General features: G+C 40.9%; 1 protein-coding gene across 2 annotated transcripts in view; it reads right to left on the bottom strand.

Annotated features, from left to right (window-relative positions):
- Nucleotides 1–22,773, bottom strand: part of SLC25A21 (solute carrier family 25 member 21) — a 486,988-nt gene that overhangs the window by 159,881 nt on the left and 304,334 nt on the right. The window lies entirely within an intron of this gene.

The following is a 22,773-nucleotide window of genomic DNA, read 5'->3' as shown; positions in this document are numbered from 1 at the left end:
CTATGATCAAGAGAAAGTTAGAGGAGGGCACACAGTAGCAGGTGGGTACCTGACCCTAACCGAGAAGGGGGAGAAGATCTGCCGGGGGGAGTGATGGGTAAACAAAGGACTAAATGATGAGGAGTCAGCCAGGGGAAGAGGGGAAGGAATGAGGTGGAGAGAGACTGTACGAGACATAGGAACAGCATGGGCAAAAGCAGAATGAAACAAGAGAGTGGTGTTTGGGGGCAAAGAGTTCAGGTGGGAGAATGATAGGAGAGGAGGAGGATAAACCATGTAGGGACCAGATGTGACAGCTCCGTGAACAGAGCTGAGGACTGTGGGCTTTATCCTGAGAGCAAAGGAGATTTGAGTCCCAAAGATATGAAAGGAGCCTAAAATTTATCCAAACAGACATTATCCTAAACCTCTGGCTCAGAAAGAGAGCGAGATATTCACACATGCTTCCAATCACACCAACCCATGTTCGCAGGGAAGTAATGATTGCTACTAAGGACTGACTCTTTGCCAGAAATTGCATGACATTTTACATATATGAAAGCATCTGAGACAACCATTCTACTTGGGTGTTGTGACCTCTATTTCACAGATTAAGAAAATGAGGATCAGTTAAGTAACTGGTCAACTAAGTCACAGAGCCAGGATTCAAACCCAAGCCTGTCTTGCTCTAACACTAAAATTCTTTCCATACCTTAGCTCACCAGCTATAGAAAGCATTAGCAGATTTTGAAAGAAAGATGTCTTCTGCAGTCTCTGTTAAGGAAAAAAGCTTATAATCACAGAAACTACTCAGTCAGAACTCAGGTTTGACTACCGTTTCTTCCCAGTCCCTCAAAAATTATGTTCACTGGGGTACCTTGTAACCACCTTGGAATATTGACTGATAGTTCATTGCTTTGTTATACATATTACTTTCTCCATATTACCTGCATTCTAACAGAGTCAAAGCACAGGGCACAAAGGCCTACTAAAGTCTCTGAATGGCCTTTAGCACCATTCAGCCAAAGAGGAGGGCAGGGATTATGCATCTATTTAGGAAGCAATATTTTGGTCTTGATTATGCTCCATGGGACTCCTTCATTTACTACTAGAAATTCAGACTTAATGTGTAATACAGGGACCATGGCAGGTGAGAGAGAATCTTGTTTTCTACCTATTCTTTCCCTCTACTAAAAATGTTATTGGTGGAAATGGTGATTAAAGATTACGACATTCTATAGTCTCTTTAAATAAGACCTATATCATGCATTTGCCCAGCAGAGGGTTTACTTGGTATCACTATCTAAGGGAAAATATTCTTACTAAGAACAAGCTAACAGATGCTGGAGTCATCAATAGTTTATGAAAGTTAGTTTTTCCTATGTACAAAACAAAGTATGTAAGGATAACCTGGGAGCCATATGTGTCACATGATTTGTTAGGGCCCAATCACACCTAATTTCAGTGGCTGAAGAAAAAGAGGCAAGCAATTAAGAGAGAGTTTGGTCAGCTTCTGTTCAACCAAGGACGGAAACCTGCACAGCTGGAGACAATTCTGAGCAAACTGATCAGAATTCCTTTACCTTAACTAGAGCCAACTAACAAGTGGATACCCATGAGTTTCTATAATCAAGCAGCAAAAATTTTAGAACCCAGAAAGGCACTGAAATATTCAATAGCTCTAACCCATGTCATTTTAAGGAGCAAGGACACCTACTAGCTTGGGATAAGGCAGGTATTTTTTATGAAAAGTATCATCTTCTGGGGAACAAAATGTTGTACCTGGGTGTCAGGAAAATTAATCAGCTGAATGTGGCTGATTACAAAATAAACTGACAAACTAGAAAAAAAATGGTACTAGAAAAACTGCGGAAATTATCACTCCTGATGTCATAATATCTTGTATTCAAAATGTTGTGTCTCCTATACAAAAAAAAAAAAAAGAGACTTACATTTTAATGTGCGTTCTCCAAATGAGCAGCTAAGAGTCTTCTCTGAGTTGTTAATCCCCAGAACCCTACAAAGGGTTGCTTTATATATACTGGCTTGCTTGCCAACCTGGTGACCATGTCCAAAAAAAAGTCTTTTCCTGGGGTAGATCAGCTACTTTTAAGGAGGTTTCCCTAATTCCCATATAATGAACATGGTACTCTGGAAGGATACCAAGCACATTAAACATTTGGAAGAGTTAGTGAAAACAGTTACATATTTTTTAAATAATAAAATAGATCTACCTCCCCCAAAACTTATGATTATTTTTGCAGTTGCAGATTTTAACTTGAAGCCAAAAAGTCCTGGAAACACAGTCATTGCTATCCAAATGAGCTATGTATCCTTTCATGTAGTGCTTGAGAAGGAAGGACCTACCCAGCAAAATCACCTATACGCAGAACAACAAAAACAGTGATCAAGTCCAAGCTGTTTCCTCCAGCCAGCAAAAGTGAGCCTGGCTAGTTTGCTTTAGCCCTGAAACTCTCTTTCTGGATTCTACACCTTTTCTTAACTATACTATTGCTATTTCAGGAAAAACAAAACCACATACACAACAACAAAAATTTCAGGAAAAACAAAACCACATACACAACAACAAAAAAAATCCCCTAAGAATTAGACACACCTGCTTAAAGCGCCCTGCACCCTGTTCACACTTCATGGTGTATCTTAAAGTGACAGCATATTAAAACGTCAGTGTAATTCCTGTGCATTATGGTAGCTATAACAGCTGAAAGTACAATTAAAGCTCCTAGCATTATGGAACTGAATTTGACTCATTTAGAGTGCTAAAAATTCATATATCACACGAGAAATGTAATTTTCACAAGATTGTAAAAACTCAGAAAAATGGAAGTGTACGTTCACATAAACTCACAAATTCCAATGGCTTTTTGGTTTGTGTGTTTAGAGTATGGTCATAGAATTCTTTGAGAGTCTACCATCATGTGTTAGCATAAGACATAAAATTTTGGATAAGAAAATTGTCACTCTAATATTTCCAAGACAAACACACAGCTAACCATATTCAGCTTTAAATATATATATTAAAAACCCATACAGGAAACACTGCTAAAATTTTACATGGAAACCAAATATACTGAATTTGAATATAATGAATATCATAAACCTGAAGTGGGATCAAATTGCTTCCATGCACTGAAAAAGGAAAATTGTAAATCTGTTAGAACATATATCCCTGGTAATAAATTGTGACATTCTTATCGTGAAAACCGGCAGTGCAGCAAAGTACTTATAAGACTGTCTTGGTAGCCAAAATAAAATAGAATATTACAAAAGAATTTGGCACCAAAACCAAAATAACAATTGTTCAAGGGGAAATGGTATAATTAAATTACGCGTTTGAAAACTGTAATGATAAGATATGAATCGCACGGTCCAGATAAATGTTTTGGCAGAGCTCTGCTTCCATTAAGATCTCCCAAGGACAACTCTGAAATTGCAAAATCTGAGAAGCTGTCTGAGTCAATGTTGTCTTCAAGGAAAGCGTTTCACGGCGCACTTAATGCTCCCGGGCAGAGAAGCGCCATCTTGCTCCCGAGAAGCCCTTCCCCCGCTCAGCGGACACCAAACAGACCCTCAACCCCCCTAAATCACTGGTTGTATGGGGGGACACGCACCTTGATGACTGCAGTTTCTCCTGCATGGCTATTCTGGGTTCTGCTGGACCAGTGACAAATGCCACAGCTTTTTAATGGTCTGATCCCTGAGACTCTCATCTGCCAACACCCTATTTTTCAGAGACCCTAAGTGTCCTCTGAGACCCTCCAACAAACACTACTGCATTATGCCTCTAGTGCTTTTGTTCCACTTGGATTAGAGAGCACAGTCCATAGATTGTCTTTTTCTCTCTTTTTTTTTACAGAAGTAGGTAGGGTGAAAATCTTTTAAATTACAGAAATCAGAAGTATAGGTTTAACTGTTTGTTTCAACTCAGGGCTGATAAGTGGTAGATGGATGTGACCTGTTTATATTTAGAGCAATATTTCAAGTTGGGCTAAATCACTCCTTGACTCCTCCCTTCAGTTAGCACTCAGATGTTCCCTTTGGTACCAGGCACAGGGCCGTATGATAGGAGTACAATTATAAATGTGACACGATTTCGTATTTTGACAGAGGAGACCATATAAATCTAATAATATGATCTGAAACATGCCTATTATATACATTATACACCCCCACACACGCATAGGACATGTTTGCACACACGCATGTGCATGTGCACACACAGAGTTTCATCCAATGTCACTCCACCTAGAGGGTAGAAAAGTATTCATAGAGGTAGTTATATTTGAATTGATTCTTGAAACATGAGAGAATCCCCCCAAACATTACATTACAAATATAGTGTATACAATGTGTAACACAGAAAACTAAAGATGGAAGAAACAAGGATTGCCACAATATAGCTTCCTCCTCTGTAACTACTTCACTACTGCTAGGTCAAGTGCAAATCCAGAAAGGTCCAATGTATAGAGCCACACTGCCTGGGTTCAAATCCTGGCTTTTTCCTTCTTGCCCTCTCCAAGTTCTAAGTTCCTTATCTGTAAAATGGGGATCATAGTGCTTCTTTTGTGAGCTTTTGGAAAGATTAAAATAGACAACGTGGTCCAGAATTCCACATGACACATAGTAAGTGCTCGATAAGATAGCTCCTAATCATTTTTCCTACTCTCACCATTACTATGTGTAGCCACAGGTCATGTTTGGGAAATAATAAATAATATTCTGGTGCAGATGGAATGTATTCACATCAGCGGGAGCAGATACAGCAGATTCTGAAAAATGTAGGTGGGGGTCGTCCAAGAAAGGCCTCTTAGGTCATGCAGAGGAGTCTACACTTAATCTCATCAACAGAAGTGAATGGCAGATGGTCACAGAGTTCAGTCAAGCCCTCGATGAGAAACTCACAGTATACAGAAACCTGCAGTGGAGGAGAATGATCCATGTCTTTTGTACTTGCTTGGGCTGATGCAGTTGAGGCATTCGGCTATCCCTGGAAGCTACCACGGGGGAGTCAGGGCAGCAGTCTGCCCAAGGTGCAGACAGTAAGAGGATGCATTGTCTGTACAGAGCTTTTTAGCAATAATGAACTTCGACATAATTTTTATTATCACGAGGCCCTGGCGACTATGAGCAATGTCAGTGATAAACTGTGTTCTTCCCTGCTGAGCGAGCCACCTCTTTGGTAGGCCACAGTCTGCTGGTTTGTTTTGTGAAATCCAAGGAGGATTAACAAGCACCCAGAAACTGGGTGCCCATTAGTATTTCCTGACATTTAGGCATGTGCTAATTCAGGAGCAGGAAATGAACCCGAGGAACAAACAGCCAGACAGAAAATTCTAGTGGGGCTGTGGAGTTGGGAAATGTTTAGAACATTTCCCAAGGAGAAAAGTCTAAGGAGAAGGCACCATCAAGGAGGTCCTGGGAAAAAGAGGCCAAATGACACTGGGCAGTAGGTGAGAAGAGGAAGATATAGACACAGAGGAAGGCTTAAAACAATACAGTTGCCTCATCTGTGGTGACCTTGCCACTGGTAGGTCAAGAGCCAACCCAGGAAGGTCCGGCCCAGGGGTTTCCAGGAACCACTTCAGGAATCAGCATCACCTTCTCAAAGATGCGCATTATTGGCTTCCACCCAGACTGGCTGAATCTGGGGTAAGGCCCGGCCATTCATGCTTTAACCACCCCTCCACGTGATTCTGACACCAACGAAGTTTGAGAATCACAGATCCCCCATCCGTGCAGCAGCTCCCTGAACACAGGACTGTGTTCTTCTGGTGCCTCACTGGTATCTGCGACATTTGTTACACGTCAATATTTATGCCTATTAGACATGAGATCGGTGCATTCATTCTTCTGTTAGATCTAGTGGTTCTCCAGGGGAGTGGAGAGTGATTTTGTCCCCTAAGGAATATTGGGCAACGTCTGATGACATTTTTGGTTGTCACATTGGGAGGAAGATGCTACTGGCATCTAGCGAGTAGAGGCTACTGGGTACTAAACATTCTACAATGCCCAGGACAGATCCCCTACAACAAAGAATTAACCAACCCAAAGTGTCAACAGAGTTGGGGTTGAGAATCCTTGGTTAACCTTACAAAGAAAGAGGTTTCTTTAGGATCCCAATTACGTTGGGGGAAGGAAAAGGCAACGCGGGGAAGTCGGCATCCAATCTTGCTGTCTTTGAACACAAATCTCCACTCGTGTGGTGAGGAATGTTTACTGATTGGTGACTGACTCTGTTTACTGTTGGTCTGTAAAGGAAGTAGGAGCTTTATGACCCTAACCAGGAACTGCCGGCTTTGTTTGCTCTCCCTCTCTTGAGCTGTCCTCCTGTATATTGTTTCTACCCTGACTTCATTCTTTGATTCTAAAGCAGTCAGGCCAGTCCTGATCTGGATCTCGGGTGAAGGCTTGAGTCCTGGCTGCTCAGACAGGGCTTGTAAGAGGGGGGATTTGGGAGATTGCTAATTCTGGTAGTGGGCACTGCGGAGACAACGTCACTGAAATGCTGAAGCCAAGATCTTCCCCACCCACACCCCGCACCCCTGCCTTCCTTAAATTGGGGGAGGCCAGTGACAAGGGGGCCATTGGCACCATGTTGGAGAGATCCACAGCTAGGTAGGGCTGTGCTAGGTATGGGGGGTGACCGACCTGTGGAAGCCCTGGGACCTCCACCTCCTGGCACACTGCTGATATAGCAGAGGTGGGCACACACAGGGCTGTTCACCAAATGAATTCAACTAGAATCTGAAGGAGGCAGGAATTGGGCTTTATTGTGGGGCAGAAGGACAGGAAGGAGACAGATCTGTGGAAACTGGAGGCTGGGCACTGGAAAATGTGGGCTCAGATGGAAAGAACAAATGAGAGTCACAAATATTTGGCTTATTTTTTTTCCTCATGTAATTTGGAGGAGGCTTGTCTACTGTGCTGTCCAAGGAAGCTTGTTGTTGGTGCAAAAGGACATTTAATTCTCATGAACAGCTCTTGCCATATTTTTACACACTGATTTTACTCCACATTTCTGCAGGATCTTTGTTTGTTTGTTTTCTAAGATTTTACCTGTTTATTTGACAGAGAGAGACACAGTGAGAGAGGGAAAAAAAGCAAGGGAGAAGCAGGCTTTCTGCAGAGCAGGACGCCCAATGTGGGGCTCGACCCCAGGACCCTGGGATCATGATCTGAGCGAGAGGCAGATGCTTAACAACTGAGCCACCCAGGCACTCCCCATGGGGTCTTTTAAAATGTACCACTGTTTGATAATTCCACAATGCACTCCAACAGCCAAATGGCATACTGAATATGGTTGTCTTTGAATTTTCAAGGAAATTCTTTGTATTTAAAGTCCAAAGCAAGCTTCTTCTTATGCCTGAGGTCTGGATCTGCCTGGAATCGGGTCTGCAGGTTTCCCGTCATCAGCTGCGATGGAGGTCAGCAATAGGAAGACTATTCTGGATAGCCAACATTTCACCCACACTGGAAGTCTCACTTCCTAAAAGACATGGAGCGAGCTAGAGGCCGTCAGATGGAAACACCTTTCAGGCAGCACCACGGGAGTCTCTATTTAAACAGGTGACCTTGCGGAGAGAGGCTCCAGATCCCATTACTGACTGCCGGGCCGAGAGGCAGATTTGTTTTTATGAGCTCTCAAGGCACACATCGGGGGCCCGGCGTAAATATGGAGAAAACTCGCTGAGACCTCGCTCCTCTTACACATATTATAAAGAAAAGAAACTTATGCACATTTCAAGCCTAACTGCTCAACAGCGGAGGGCCAGTGAGCAAAGTGGTTATCATTCCACCTAAGTTTTAAATACACATCATCTAGGGGGAGAAAAAAGAATATCAGACATTTCAGCCCTCCTGCTTCCTTCAGGGAATGGAGGAGAGAGGAAAACAGCTGCTTGTATATGAAGCAGTTTAAGGGTCAAATACTGCTCTGCCCAGCGGTGCTGACATCACTTAACTCTCCCCAGGAGAGGGGCACTGGCGTCATTGGCTGGGCGGGCCAGCGTAGGCCCGAAGATGGGCCGGCCCCAGCTCCCATTCTGTTTCTCCTCGAGCACCTACCGGGTCAACAACTGCAAATGAATGTGGCAATTAAGACTCTAAAACTTTGTTTTTATTGGCTTTTTGAGGAAAAAAATTTTTTTTTCACAATGTATGAAAACACAATGTAGCCAGTAAGTTAAGATGTAAATGTGAGTTTCAAACTTTGCATAGTCATTAGGCTAATCATTAGTCATTTGTGGTTGACAAGGAGGGTTATAATTTGACACCTGGCAAAAATCAAGCGCATTTCAGAGAATTTGGAACTGGGAAATGAGATGGAAAAAACACCCTCTTTTTCCCTAGGAGGTCCCATGAAGTAACATTTGCAAACCGCCTCTCTCTCCACAGAAGTGAACTGCCTGTGATTCAGGGCTGTGATGTCTCTCCATCTCTGCCTGCTGGACACCCACCCCCCCTGAGTCTTGGAGGAACTGGCCAAAGAATCCAGCTCAGAAGGTTCCCAGAAGTGAACCTCTGGGAGTTAAGAGAAAAGAGATAAATAACTTCTCGATCTGATGCGTAAGCAACAAGAGACCACCAGAAAGTTCCAGTGTCAATTCAGAAAATATTTTCTGAAACATCATAGAGTCATGGGAGAAAGGAGCTTTAGAATGACAGACTCCTTAGCTCCTAACTTCTCCATAAAATTCCAGATTTTCTTCTGTCTGCTATCTGAGACCATTTTCTTTTGTGTAATGTGATCAAAATATCGAACCCTGAGTTTGTATTTTCTGACCCCTGACCTCTCACAGGTGTTCTGGCTCATTTCCTGAGAGTTATGTTTGATTTGGGAATGCTTCTCTCTTTTCTTCCATTCCCTTGTTACAGTTTGAAACCTGGAACACCCGCATACAAGACCCTATCTCCCCGTGCTACCTAAAAAACACTCTTAAATGTTCTCTCAGAACTTAGCAAGCATCTGGACAGGGACAGTTTTCTCACACTCTGGGAAATCAAAATTGCAGCAATATTTCTTTATACCAATTCTTTAACCTGAGATTAATTTCAGGGCCATTTCTTTTTCTTTTTCTTTTCTATCAAACCTAATAGTTTCCCTGTTTTAGTACGAAAAGGAAATCAAACAAACAATCTACATAACTTTTCAGTGTATGACAAGGAAACAGAAATGCTACTCTGGAATTCTTTAGGACCAAACATCAGCCCAAATCCCAAAATGATCCCTAAATCCTTGCTTCAGAAGCAGTGCGTAATATTTTCTTAATAAATGTCTGTTTCTCGCTCTCCCTTTCCCTCCCCCCCACCCCCAATTCCAGAAGAGACTAGAAAATATCACTTTTGGAAGTCAGGAGTTGTTTCTGTTTTGCAATGAAGCTAGGGCCCTATTTAACACTACTATTCTATTCATCCTGGTTGTCTCTGAAAGAGGAAAAAGCTTAAGATACCTAATAAATCTTGATAAAAAGAGATGTCTATACCTTTTGATTCATTAAGGAACCAATTACTGAACTAACAAAAAGAGCTACCTTGAGGAATGCAACAGGCTCTGCTTACTCCATCTGGCATTATTCGTTAAAACACAGACATACACACACACATAGATTAGCCTCAGTAAGTTGTAGAAGTAAAAATAAGATTGTATCATGAAAAACATTTCCTTAAGGAGGGTCCAGGGTGACTTCGTGGAGCCCACCTGTCACCAGCATCATAGCCACCAGTCTGCATGCACACCACCCAGGGGTGGGGGGTGAGGTCTTCTCTTCCTAGCTTAGTGGATGGGGTGGTCATGCATGTACTAGAAGATGCTTAAACCTTGGCGGAAGAGAATACACAGGACTGAGGGAGGCTCAACTATCCTGAATCCAGATGACAGCTTTTCCATGCCAGGATTAGCAAAGGAGCAGCTGGTACAGAGGTCCTGGAAAATTCACTGGCACTGAGCAAATATATGAATATCATTTCTAATTCCCTGTGGTATAAAACTATAAACCACAAGTTAAGCACTAAAGAAAGAACAGCTTAGGCTCTATGAAATGCCCAGATTATGTAGCCAAAGAAATATGTGAATTCCATAAAGTATGTGAATTGCCCTTGTGTGAAGCCTGGCTCATGATTAGAGCAAAAGTCAGTCTTAGCACTTTTGTTTGTTTTATTTTTCCAAATACACAATTTAAAAAATATATATGTAGTGTCAATTTTTCAACTACAGTCATTCAAAAAGTATTTACCATGGACCTACTTTGTGCCAACACTCTTCTAGACGCTGTGTGCCTGCATCAGTGAACAGAGAAAGAAGGGGCTTTGCTTATAGAAGCCTACATTCTGAGGGAGGTGGGCTTACAGTTAATGCGGACACAAAGAAATCAACTTGATGAAATCAGAAGATGAAAGCAAAGATAAATAGGGTAATGAGAAAGAGAAACACAGGAGGCTACGTTAGATGAGATGGCCAGAGAAGATTCTCAGAGATGACAACTGAGTCTAGGTTGAGAAGGAGCTAGTTATTTCAGGAAGAAAGGCTATCAGGCACACAGGTCCTGAGACAGGAGAGAGCTTGGTGTGTTCAGGGAATGTAGAAATCCCACTGCTAGGTATGTATTAAGATCACATTTTTAAGCAGTGAAAACATGGCCTTGGAAACATAGAACATCACTTGGAAGAACATCACATTGGATCACTTAGGGGTATACCCTTAATTTCCAGGTAAAGAATCAAGTCCCAGAGTAATTCCATTGACTCACACATCTGGGGCCAACAGCCTGGAACTAGAATGCTGATCTCCTATCTTCATCTTCCTGCATGATTTGTTGCCTCTCTGAGTTGTTACGTGGTAATGACATTCTCCCTGACTCTGTCCGCAAAGGCTGTGTATGAAGGGACCATCTCTGCTAGCCTGTCCTTTCAGAATGATAATGGGTCAGAGTTCTAACCAGCTCCCACTTCGGAGCATCCAAAAACAGAAAATTAATCCTTTTTTTTTTTTCTTGCATGTACTTGTTAATTTTCTGAATTTAAAAGGACATAAATAGATGATTTACATTCTAGAGCCCATTTTTTTCTTTGAGTATTTAGCAGTTTTGGATTAGATCTGAAAATGAGACCTTTACCATCACGGGTTGGGTTTTTTCATAAAAAAGAGAAATGAATATCCCAGATAGATTTTGATTACTCAAGGTTGAGGATATTCAGCTTACTTTTCAATCGTTTTTGCTATAAAAGGAAAGTATGTGACCTTTTAGGTACTCACAAAGTTTTACCGGAGAAAATATTATTCAATAGCCCCCAAATGGGAAAATTTTATTCGGCAGGAACTTGGCACAGAGTACGCAGAATTGCATCCAGAGAATATACAGCTCTATTTATCATCTTGCAAACTTCTTCATTATGTCAAAACTAAATCTCAGCTGTGCCCCGACTGCAAAGGAGCTATTTTAGCCATCTCAACAAGAATTATTTTGAGAATTAATTGATTTTCCAGGAACATTAAACAATTTTATCAATTTTTGGTCAAGGTTCACAGTTAAGATACTACATTATCAGCCTTGAATTTGTTTGTCTAAAGAAATTTATGATTTTTATTCTTGCGTCACAAAGAGGAAAAACAGTCTTCTAGAGTATCCATAACCATAGCTTTCAGCTGGACTACAATCCCAACAATTCAGATTTCATTAGGCTTGATTCCCACTCTATGCTCAACTCCAAAGCGGCTTTCCCATGGGCCTGGCTTGAGGTTCTAGGGTTCAGCCCACAGTTAGAGCCTTCTCTTCTCAAGCAGCTTCTTTCTCAACACTTTCAAGTTTTCTCACGCTACAGGAAGAGCTTCCTCCGTGGCACAAGACATTTAAGGAATAGTCCAGTCCTTCTGAGATAAGCACCTGCTCTTTTGAATAGATGCAGATGAGAAGAAACACCCTTAATAAGACAATTTTATTTTTGCCGGTGGCAGATTGCTTAGAGCTTGACTAAAAATCATTTAAAATAAGTACGATAGCCAAATACAAGCTTTGAACTTTTTGAACGGTTTGAACTTTTGCTTAACTCTTGAATTTAGAGCTAGGGCTTATCTCCAAAAGGCTTTGAATAGCCGCTGAAAATAGACATGGTATGAGTTCCAAGTTCTCTACCCCCCAAAACTTATACTTAAAATAGAAGATTATCTGAGAAAACTTGATTGTATTTAAAAAAAAAAAACACTTAGAAAAATATCCCGTTTTTAAATCAAAGTAATCGCACATCAGTTTACTTTATCATTATTTTATAGTCTTATTGAATTCTAACAATCAAAAATTGGAGTTTAAGATGGCTAAGGCAAAATACATCATTATAGGGGAAAGTGTGTAGGGCATTGGCTAAATAAGTAGCTTAATGAAACTGCTGAAAATTTAAAAACAACTGGATAAAACTCTGGATGGGGGCTGGGGTTGCGGGGAGAAACGGAGGAAATAGTTTTCATGCTGATGCTCATTTTAGAAGTAATTCACTTTCCCATGACAAAGATAAGAAAGCCATTTAAGAGTTATTTACCTTTCAGCTTAAAAAAAAATAGAAAGAAAGAAGATGTCTGGAGAAGCCCATTGACAGGCATGAAGAATGCTTAGGCGCTTTCCCTTCTCATCCTCTAGGCTGGGATCATGGGATAAGCTTTTGCAGTTAAGCAGAAGGAAGAGAGAGGTATCAAAACAGAACACATGTTACATTATGACCTAAGGGAGAATCTTCTAAGCCCATTTAATTAGTTGGGGAATAATAGCTACTGTACTTTAAACACCAAATCTTTATTCTAAAAATTTAGACAAAAACACAAATGAGGGAGATTAAACACTTTACAAAGGTTCTACAATGTGAGTCATAAAAACAATACGCTTCCCTAGGGAGTAATTTAAAAAAAGAATTCCATTTACAAAAAAGGAAAAAAAAAAAGAAAAAAGAAAGGAAGAAAAAAGAAAAAAACAAGAAAAAGGAAGGAAAGAAAAAAATTAGAAACTAGAGTTCAAGATTATAAAGTTGAGTTACAGTTGATTTAATATAATTGAGCTTTGTTATTTTATGTGGAAGGAACTGACTGAATTTTTTTTTTCATGGATATCTCTTTACATGTCTTTATTTATTTATTTATTTATTCATTTATTTTTATAAACATATAATGTATTATTAGCCCCAGGGGTACAGGTCTGTGAATTGCCAGGTTTACACATTTCACAGCACTCGCCATAGCACATACCCTCTCCAATGTCCATAACCCCACCACCCTCTCCCTACCCCACCTCCCCCCAGCACCCCTCAGTTTGTTTTGTGAGATTAGAAGTCTCTTATGGTTTGTCTCCCTCCCGATCCCATCTTGTTTCATTTATTCTTTTCCTACCCCCCAAGCCACGCATGTTGCATCTCCACTTCCTCATATCAGGGAGATCATATGACAGTTGTCTTTCTCTGACTGACTTATTTCGCTAAGCATAATACCTTCTAGTTCCATCCACGTCATCACAAATGGCAAGATTTCATTTCTTTTGATGGCTGCATAGTATTCCATTGTGTGTATATGTGTGTATATATATATACACACATCTTCTTTATCCATTCATCTGTTGATGGACATCTAGGTTTTTTCCATAGTTTGGCTATTGTGGACACTGATGCTATAAACATTCGGGTGCACGTTCCCCTTCGGATCACTATGTTTGTATCTTTAGGGTAAATACCCAGTAGTTCAATTGCTGGGTCGTAAGGTAGCTCTATTTTCAACTTTTTGAGGCAACTCCATGCTGTTTTCCAGAGTGGTTGCACCAGCTTGCATTCCCACCAACAGTGTAGGAGGGTTCCCCTTTCTCTGCATCCTCGCCAGCATCTGTCATTTCCTGACTTGTTAATTTTAACCATCTTGACTGGTGTGAGGTGGTATCTCATTGTGGTTTTGATTTGTATTTCCCTGATGCTGAGTGATGTGGAGCACTTTTTCATGTGTCTGTTGGCCATTTGTATGTCTTCTTTGCAGAAATGTCTATTCATGTCCTCTGCCCATTTCTTGATTGGATTATTTGTTCTTTGGGTATTGAGTTTGAGAAGTTCTTTATAGATTTTGGATACTAGCCCTTTATCTGATGTGTCATTTGCAAATATCTTCTCCCATTCTGTCAGTTGTCTTTTGGTTTTGTTAACTGTTTTCTTTGCTGTGCAAAAGCTTTTGATCTTGATGAAGTCCCAATTGTTCATTTTTGCCCTTGCTTCCCTTGCCTTTGGCGATGTGCCTAGGAAGAAGTTGCTGCGGCTTGGATTTTTTTTTTAAAGAAAGGATTTTCTCCTTATTAATAAATCTGAAAAATAATTTTAGCGTACAGTAGCAAGATTATTCTGCATAAGATCTCTGGGACCAATTTTCCTCCCAATATCTCAGAGAGACAGGTCTCTAGGTGTCCTTTCATTCTATCTCCTCATCATTGCTCTGAGCTCTGCAAGGGAACCTCTGTCCTTCCACTTCCACTCATTATTAACAAAGCAGGTTACATAAATGAAATAAAGAAATGATTAAAACTACTTAGTAACAGCAAAGACTGATGCACCTAGTACTATGAGTAAGGAAACTAGGCTGTGTTGATTACAACACAGCCTAGGGCCTGGTTTTATGTCCACTGGGAAGGACCACCAAATGTGAGGGAGGGAAAGACTTTCTACTCTGAACCCTCGTGGGTGTTCTGATATAACACTTGTCATCCCAAAGAGAGGCAGAATATTGTTACAGTAAAAATCCCTCCAGTAGGGGCACCTGGGTGGCTTAATCATTTAAACAACTGACTCTTGATTTTGGCTCTGGTCCTGATCTTAGGGTCCTGAGATGGAGGCCCCCAACAGAACCTCTTCCCCATGTCCTTCTCCCTTGCTTGCTCTCTCAAAAAAAAAAAAAAAAAAAAAAAAAAAAAAAAAAAAAAAAATCCCAGCTGTAATATCTCTTCATGGTGTCATGGCCTATTATCCCTAAACTCTCTACCTTTCTCCAGAAAGGCAACACCAATCTAGAATATAGACATGCACAAAATAGGATTATTTTCTCTAGTTTTAAGGTCGCCCTTGGGTTATATTCACCTTTTAATTAAATCACTATGCAAATGTGGGGCCTTTCAAAGTCTGTCAGGCACTCAATGGCAATGATGAATTTGATCTGTAATAAAGCACTTAGGTGGGAGCAAATGGCATTTTACTTTTAAAGACTTATTAATTTGAGAGAGAGAGAGCACAAGTCGGAGGGGCACAGGGATAAGGAGAGAGAATCTCAAGCAGACTCTGTGCTCATCATGGAGCCTGATGAAGGGCTTGACCCCATGACCCTGAGATCAGGACCTGAGCTGAAACCAAGAGTTGGACGCTTAACAGGTACACTAACCGACATCCTGCAAATGGCATTTTAAAGCACATATTTATCCACTTATGTATTTACAGCAGTTCTATGATATAATAAACAGAGCACAGTTAATTTTCACTTCTATCCTTCCCAAATATATTGTCTATCTTGTGCACCATTTTTGATTTGATTATTTTAATAAATAAAAGCTTTAATGATGACTGCACAGAGAAGAATGATAACCAATGCAGAGTTGCAGTGTACTCACTGCCTAGTATACTTCCTTGCTTTCAGTAACTACAAAAAAAGACATTTCAGTTCAATAAAACAAATCCCAAAGAAACCCTAGTATGGTCATGCAACTTCAAAAGCAAAGTTGGAGTTACTTATACTCACATGTATTCAGGGATATTGTGACCACTTCTTACCATTATACGTTGCCATTGATTGATTTAGCTACAATGACAAAGTCCCAATAAAAATATAGTTTGTAAAAATGTGGTTCTACTCCTTGCTTACTTTACCTCAGACACATTCTCTCCATGGTTAGAAATAAGCCATGACAGTGGTCTAGCCCTGAATTTCTACGGATGATGAGAAATCAGGCATAACCATGGTCTAACCCTGAATGTGATCTTAATGTTTCATACCACGGACAAATCGTTAACATATGGAAATAAGCCCACTCGACTGCTCTGTTAATTTTTTTTTAATCTTATAGACTCTCCCGCTTCCCCTCTATACTCCCATCGTAACTTTTCCCACTGCTCTCTTCACATTTTGAAAGGATTCCTCTCTTCTTTGTTTAAAAGGATCTATTGGGGAAAAAACATTCTTCGTTCCTTGTTTCCACCCTGCTGTTCTGTTGGCCCCAGTGGCTGCTCAATGTTCCTTCCCCAACCTCTAAATTAAGTGTTCATTTTCAAGTTCACAGCTGGTCCCCTTCTTCCCTCCATAAAGAGAAGCTGTGGGTCCTCCTCCTCAGCTCTTAGCCCTTCGCTCTCTACTGGGCTCCCCACAAAGCAGCTTCTCTCCACAGCTGTCCTCAGATTTCTCTTTTTAATAAAAGTTTGTGGTGGGCTAATGCCTCTAAATCATTTTTACCCATCACAGCCATTTACCTTCCCTCCCTAACAACCAATGCTCACTCCTCGCCCATCTTCTGGCATTGATTTTTGCCTCTGTCACCTCACTCAGTAAGACATTAAATGCTTTTCCTGGCTGTAGATGATACCCTCCCTTAGCACTCTCACAGACCGTAGAGTGAGCTCCGCGAGGGAAGCTCCGTCCTTCCAATTCCGCTCATTACTAACAAAGCAGTTTACATAAAGGAAACCAAAGAGAACCACAGGTAAATGAAGTGTTTAACACACATACAGAGAGAGACAGACAGACAGAGAGAGAAGGAAATCTTTCCATGAAGACTTTTCACAGAACAGCTTATGAGGGTATTTAGCAATGTTTCCCAAAGGCTGACCTAGCGAGCAGTCTGGGCTCCTTGCTTAAGATTGACCCAGGAGGGTGTTAAACATAAATGTCAGTAGTGCCCGCCCCCCCCGCCCCCAGGAGTTTGGCATTCAGCAGGTCTGAGAGTGGGAGCCACCAACAGAGAGTGTAAATCAATCTCAAAAACTTGAGTAAAAGCCCATAAGCACATATTACAGCGTGTGGATGCCAAGTTTTCAACCCATGTGAGTCTTTAGAATTCAGTGATTAATATGTTTGGAGAGAAGTATGATAAGACTTTTTAGTGCAAGTCAAGTCCTGATGGGAGGGAGGATGAAAGGCGAGGTATGTACCGGCCTGTCCACTCACCAGCAGCTTCTAACTGTGTCTCTGTAAGGAGATTCGAAGATACCCCTCCCCTTCTTGCCTTCCCCCGCACCCCCCAGAAAATGTGCCTCGCAGCTCTTTGACAGGACACGCTTTTGAAAGAGCAGTCCTTACAGGATCGGTAATTTATTTAGTTTGCACCTGATTTACGCCTCATTCAAAAATGAAACAAAACAAAAATGATTAAAAATGACTGGGAGTGAAACAGAATGAGCACCTCAGTAATTCTCTCTTCCCGAAGCACAACGAACCAGTTCCCTTCCCGGGAATGAAAGTGTGAAAGGGATATAAGCTAAAACCCCCTCGGACTGTGATGGGGATAAATCTTCAGGGCTTCTAATTGCCACTTCCCCCACATAGGTACAAATGCGTATGCAGTAAAATTCCCTTCCACCTACGACTGCTCATTTGCAACCGTCATCCCATTCTAAGCGAGACTTTTCTTACTAAGGATTCACAGGGCCACCTCTCTTTCCCCTTAAAGCATTCCTTTCCCATCCAAGAACCACGGGCACACGCGGCTACGGAGCATTCGAGATGTAATGGACTCGTCAGTGTTTCTGTGTGCTCCAAGTGTAAAACAGGCACCAGATTTCAAGGACTGAGTATTTCCAAAAAGAATGTAAACCTCTCACTAATAATTTTTATATTGATTAACATGCAGCGATGGCAGTGTTTTGGACATATGAGGTCGAACTGAATATATTGTTTAAAATGAATTTACTGTTTCTTTCCACTTTTTAAAATGTGGCTATTAGAAAACTTAAAATTACCTATGTGTTGTTCATTTAATTTTGTTTAGCTGGCACTGTCCTAGATGAAGTCCAGCGGTTTGCTTTCCGTCTCAAAGCTTGTCACACCTGCTCTCTGGGCACCTTCAGTCCCTGTGCTGGTTCAATCCGTCCTGCTTGCCTTTTGGCACCCCTGCTGGAAACCCTCTCCCCTCACTCTGCCCTAATCCAGGCTCTGGAACTCCACTACAAGCTTGAGATATTTCTGCCTACAATCCTATCAAGTAATTTTTCCTCTTTCATTTCAAAAGACTCTCACTTCCCACCTCTTTAATGAAATCTACATTAATCTGTGTTAATTTAATGCATCGGCATTTGCTGGGCACCACCTGGAGGCTGGGCACCAGGCTAGTTGTGGTGTGCAGCCCTAAACAATGTTACCACATAGCCCTAAAATGATATGTGGAATGATGTCAACAGAAACACATAGATGAAACTGATGCTCTCCTGCCCTAAGACCCATAAGGACTATCTACTTGCAAACACCATTCCGAGAAAAGATTTAAATGTAGTGCTCATATAACACAAGTCTTCCGGCTTGGAAACTTGAAACCGCCTGATTCCGTATTAAACATTTCCCCTCTCCCACACTTTTTATTCTCCCTTGCGTGTTTCCCTGACTGCCTTACAAACTCCATTTGTCTCTGCAGTCCCCTTTCCTTTGCTGACATATTATAAAACACCATGTAAGCATATGTATATATAAACACCAAAGACGTATATACTCTCATTTATTTCTCATGGTGATATAGACGCCATTATTGTTCCCATTTAAAGCTTGGGAAACTTAGGCACAGGGAAGTTTAGTAACTTACCTGATGTTACGCCGATAACAACTGAAGAAGCAGGATTTGAATCCAGCCTGCCTCACCCTGCAGCCGGAGTTCTTAACCTGGAGGATAACTCCAGGCTATCCTGTCTCAGAGAGTGCACACAAATGCCAAAGGCCAGGTAAGCTGGAAGCTGCTGGGGCCCCCTGGTGCCAAGTAAGAGACGCACCCGACCCTCAAATGAAGCCTTTATAGGAAAAGGAAAGCTGAAGGGAGAGAGGAAGAGTGAGAGAATATGAGAGAGATATGAGATATGACTGATTATTTTATTTGAATCCTTGGAGTCCAAAACCAGAAACTACCTTCGGTCTTCCTGGTTATACAAGTGCATAGAGTCTTTTGTGATCTGTAGTTACGTGTTCTTAACCAGAGCGTCCTTTGTCTATAAACTATAAAAGAACTACAAGAGAGTGTAGACACATGTTTCTAGGAAGAATCTCAAAGGAGAACCTGATTCTACATGACTGCCACATATATAGCAGCTTAGCCAAATCTCCTCTGCTATGATAAGGTGGGGACATTTGCAAGGCGGTTGGCATGTGGCTAGCCTATGCTTACATTAGGTCTATCCCTGGAGCTACACTTATGTGAGACAGAATACACTATTTCTTAGAGAAAGGCAAGTGCCACAGTGCCTAAAATCTTTTCATAAAAAATTAATCAATTATAACTTCTAATCATCTTCTAAAATGCAGAGTAAGTGCATATTAACCTTGCTAAATTGAAAATGCATGCTTGAAACATAAGCGTCCACCAGTGAATGAATGGGTAAAGAAAATGAGGTACGTGTATGTGTGTGTACATACATATATGTGTATATATTTTGTATATAAATATATACATATACGCAATATACACTATACACAATGGATATTATGCAGTCATAAAAAGAAGGAAATACTACCATTTGCAACAACATGGATGGGCCCTTGAGGGCATTATGCTAAGTGAAATCAGTCAGACAGAAAAACAACTACCATATGATCTCACTTCCGTGGGAAATCTGGGGAAAAAAAAAGAAAAAGAAAGAAAAAAAAGAGAAATTTATAGATAAAAAGAACAGACTGGTGGTTGCCAGAGCCTGGGGGTAGGGGGTGAGTGAAATGCACGAAGGGGGTCAAAAGATACAAACTTCGAGTTATAAAATAAGTAAGTCCTGGGGATGTAATGCAGAGCATGACGATATAGTTAATAATACTATATTGCATATCTGAATGTTGCTAAGAGAATAAATCTTGAAAGCCCTTATCACAAGAAAAAAAATGTGTAACTATGTATGGTGTCAGATGTTAACTAGACTTATTGTAGAAATCATTTTGCAACATATAAAAATATTGAATTATTGGGATGCCTGGGTGGCTCAGTTGGTTAAGCGGCTGTCTTTGGCTCAGGTCATGATCCCAGAGTCTGGGATCGAGTCCTGCGTTAGATACCTTGCTCAAGCGGGGAGCCTGCTTCTCTCTCTGCCTCTGCCTGACACTCTGCTTGCCTGTGCTCTCTCTCTCTGACAAATAAATTTTTTAAAAATCTTAAAAGAATACTGAATTACTATGTTGTACACCTACCGCCAACATAATGAAATGTCAATTATATCTCAATAAGAAAAATAAAGAAAAGAAAATGCATGGTTATGTCAGCTCTTTCTCCAAATCTCACAAAATGACAGCTTTTCAGTCCTGGTTCTGTTTGTCTTCAGGCATTTCTAGTGCCCTTCTTGATCTGCTCTGCTTTATGATGCAGAAAGTCTGCCCTCTGCAAGGCTGGGTTTCTTGGCTTCCATAGCTCAGCAAATAGAAGCATTGGTGGGAGACTGAAGACTGGGGAGAAAGGATAAAGTGGAGGATTTTTCTCCCTCCCATGTGTGCCTCAGGCAGTAAACAGGCAATGGCCAGGGCTCCTGCTACCACTAGACAGATCTACTATGGTTCTAGCTTCCACCAGGTAACCTTGACCCTTGGGCTCAGGTCACTACCACCTCCCTCTGCCCTCAGCCTGGGGTAACAGAACTGATCATTACAAAGTTTAAAAAGAGAGAAAGATTTACGAAGTTAAAAAAGAAAGAAAGAAATCCCTGTAAAGTATGACTTTGGAAATGCATTTTTAGAATCTGTTCTCTTTCATTCAACAAAGGAAAGAATCAGGCACAAATAGAACCCCCCCAAAAATGACTAAACTCTAAGAAGTAAATACTTATTTTGCTATATACTTCAGCACATGAGATTTTGTTGAAAATGACCCATTTCCATACTCAGATTCATTCACTGTACTACCTTTCAAGTAATAATATCCAGGGAGAGGCAAAATAGCCCACAAAGAAACCGTGAAGGAAGTGAGGTTTGGTCTGGTGTATGGCGCCCCCCAACTTTGACAATGCCGGCAAGAGTTTAGAATCCAGGGCCCTTGATGTCATTAAGGAAAGTGACCTGCTAAAATGACTGTTACAAGGTTTCTTATATTATCTTTTATAGTTTACAGTTTATCTTATTTAGAAATACAGTTATCTCCTGTCCAACATGATAATGAAGAGATTTCAGCATCTAGTCTGTCCTGTCCATTCCCTATCACCTGTGTGTTCTACCCAGTGATAAATACTCGTAATCTTCACACATTCTACTTCTGCTGCAAAGTCAATTGCACATTATTTTGGACTTTCAGTTTACTCTATGATTATAAGTCTGATTATTCAATATGCTTTTTATTGTTATGCAGGTCAAACATTATCCCATATCCAATTCCCTTCTTTTTTAGGGCATTTGGAAGAATTATATTCTGCCCCTCGCTCCCAATGAAGTTAGACAAGAGCATATGACTAATTCCAATCAATGAATGCCATTTTCTTGAAAATATCCATGTAACTAAGAAGATATAAAGCCCCAGTAATTTGGCACATCCATTCTAAGAAATATTCTATTCAAATCCAGCACCATGAAATAATACAGTTTTTGAAATTTATATTAACTCATTAAAAATTTATACCAACTCATCTGTCCTTTGAGGACAGAGCGTGCTTGGAACCCAAAGACACTAAATACTTAACAAGTGAATGAACGAATGAGTGACCGAATGAATGAGTAACTGTAATTTCAATATCTTATCTTATTTAAATCATTCTTACTTTTCCTGTATGCTCACTTGAACACTTTAGAATTTAGAAAATGACCCTTAAGAAAGACAATTTATTCCTCAACGAGGCTAGCAATACTATTCTGGCTTTTCAAAGTTAGCATGGAATCTAAGAAGGAAATGCCAGTGAGTTTTGCTTTTTGTTTTTGAACCCTATACAAAGATGATCCAGGTAGTACATGCAATTTTACATTTGAAAGTAGTTTATAGTTTTCTTTCTCTGTGTGGGTTTGGTGATTTGAGACTGTTTTGGACTAAATGTTTGTGTCTCCCCAAATTCATATATTGGAGCCCTCATCCCAGTGTGATGGTATTTGGGGGTGGGGCCTTGGGAGAGGTAATTAAGTTTAGATGAGGTCAGGAGGTTAGATGAGGTGGAGCCCCAATGATGGGATTAGTACTCTTATAAGTAGAGGCAGATACAGCAGAGCTGCCTCTCTCCCTCAGTGAAGATACAAGAAGGTGGCTGTTTATAAGTCAGGTAGCAGGCCCTCACCAAGAACCAAACTGACCAGCACTTTGATCCTTGACTTCCCAGCCTCCAGAACTATAATTAATGTCTGTTGCTTAAGCCACCCAGTCTATAGTATTTTGTTACAGTTGCCTGAGCTGACTAAGATAGGGGCCAACTTCTCATCTCCTCTAGCTCTTTTAGAAATGTAATATTATTTGCATGATACAGCCACTTTCCCTTGCTTTCAGCACCCAGCTTAAGATTCTGCTGCCTCTTTAGGCAAATTAAGCAACATGTCCATTCAATGATAAGCCTGACACTTAGCATTTTCTAACTTTGGTTGTTCCACCGCCATTGTTGCAAGGCACTATGTGCTATGGAGCGCCAACCTAGGTATGCTGCTCT

This window comes from Lontra canadensis, unplaced genomic scaffold (genome assembly GCF_010015895.1).
Source record: "Lontra canadensis isolate GAN:19392208 unplaced genomic scaffold, GSC_riverotter_1.0 scaffold42, whole genome shotgun sequence".
Taxonomy (NCBI): domain Eukaryota; kingdom Metazoa; phylum Chordata; class Mammalia; order Carnivora; family Mustelidae; genus Lontra; species Lontra canadensis.
Note: the sequence above shows the minus strand (reverse complement) of the source record. Positions and strands in the feature narration are given on the sequence as shown.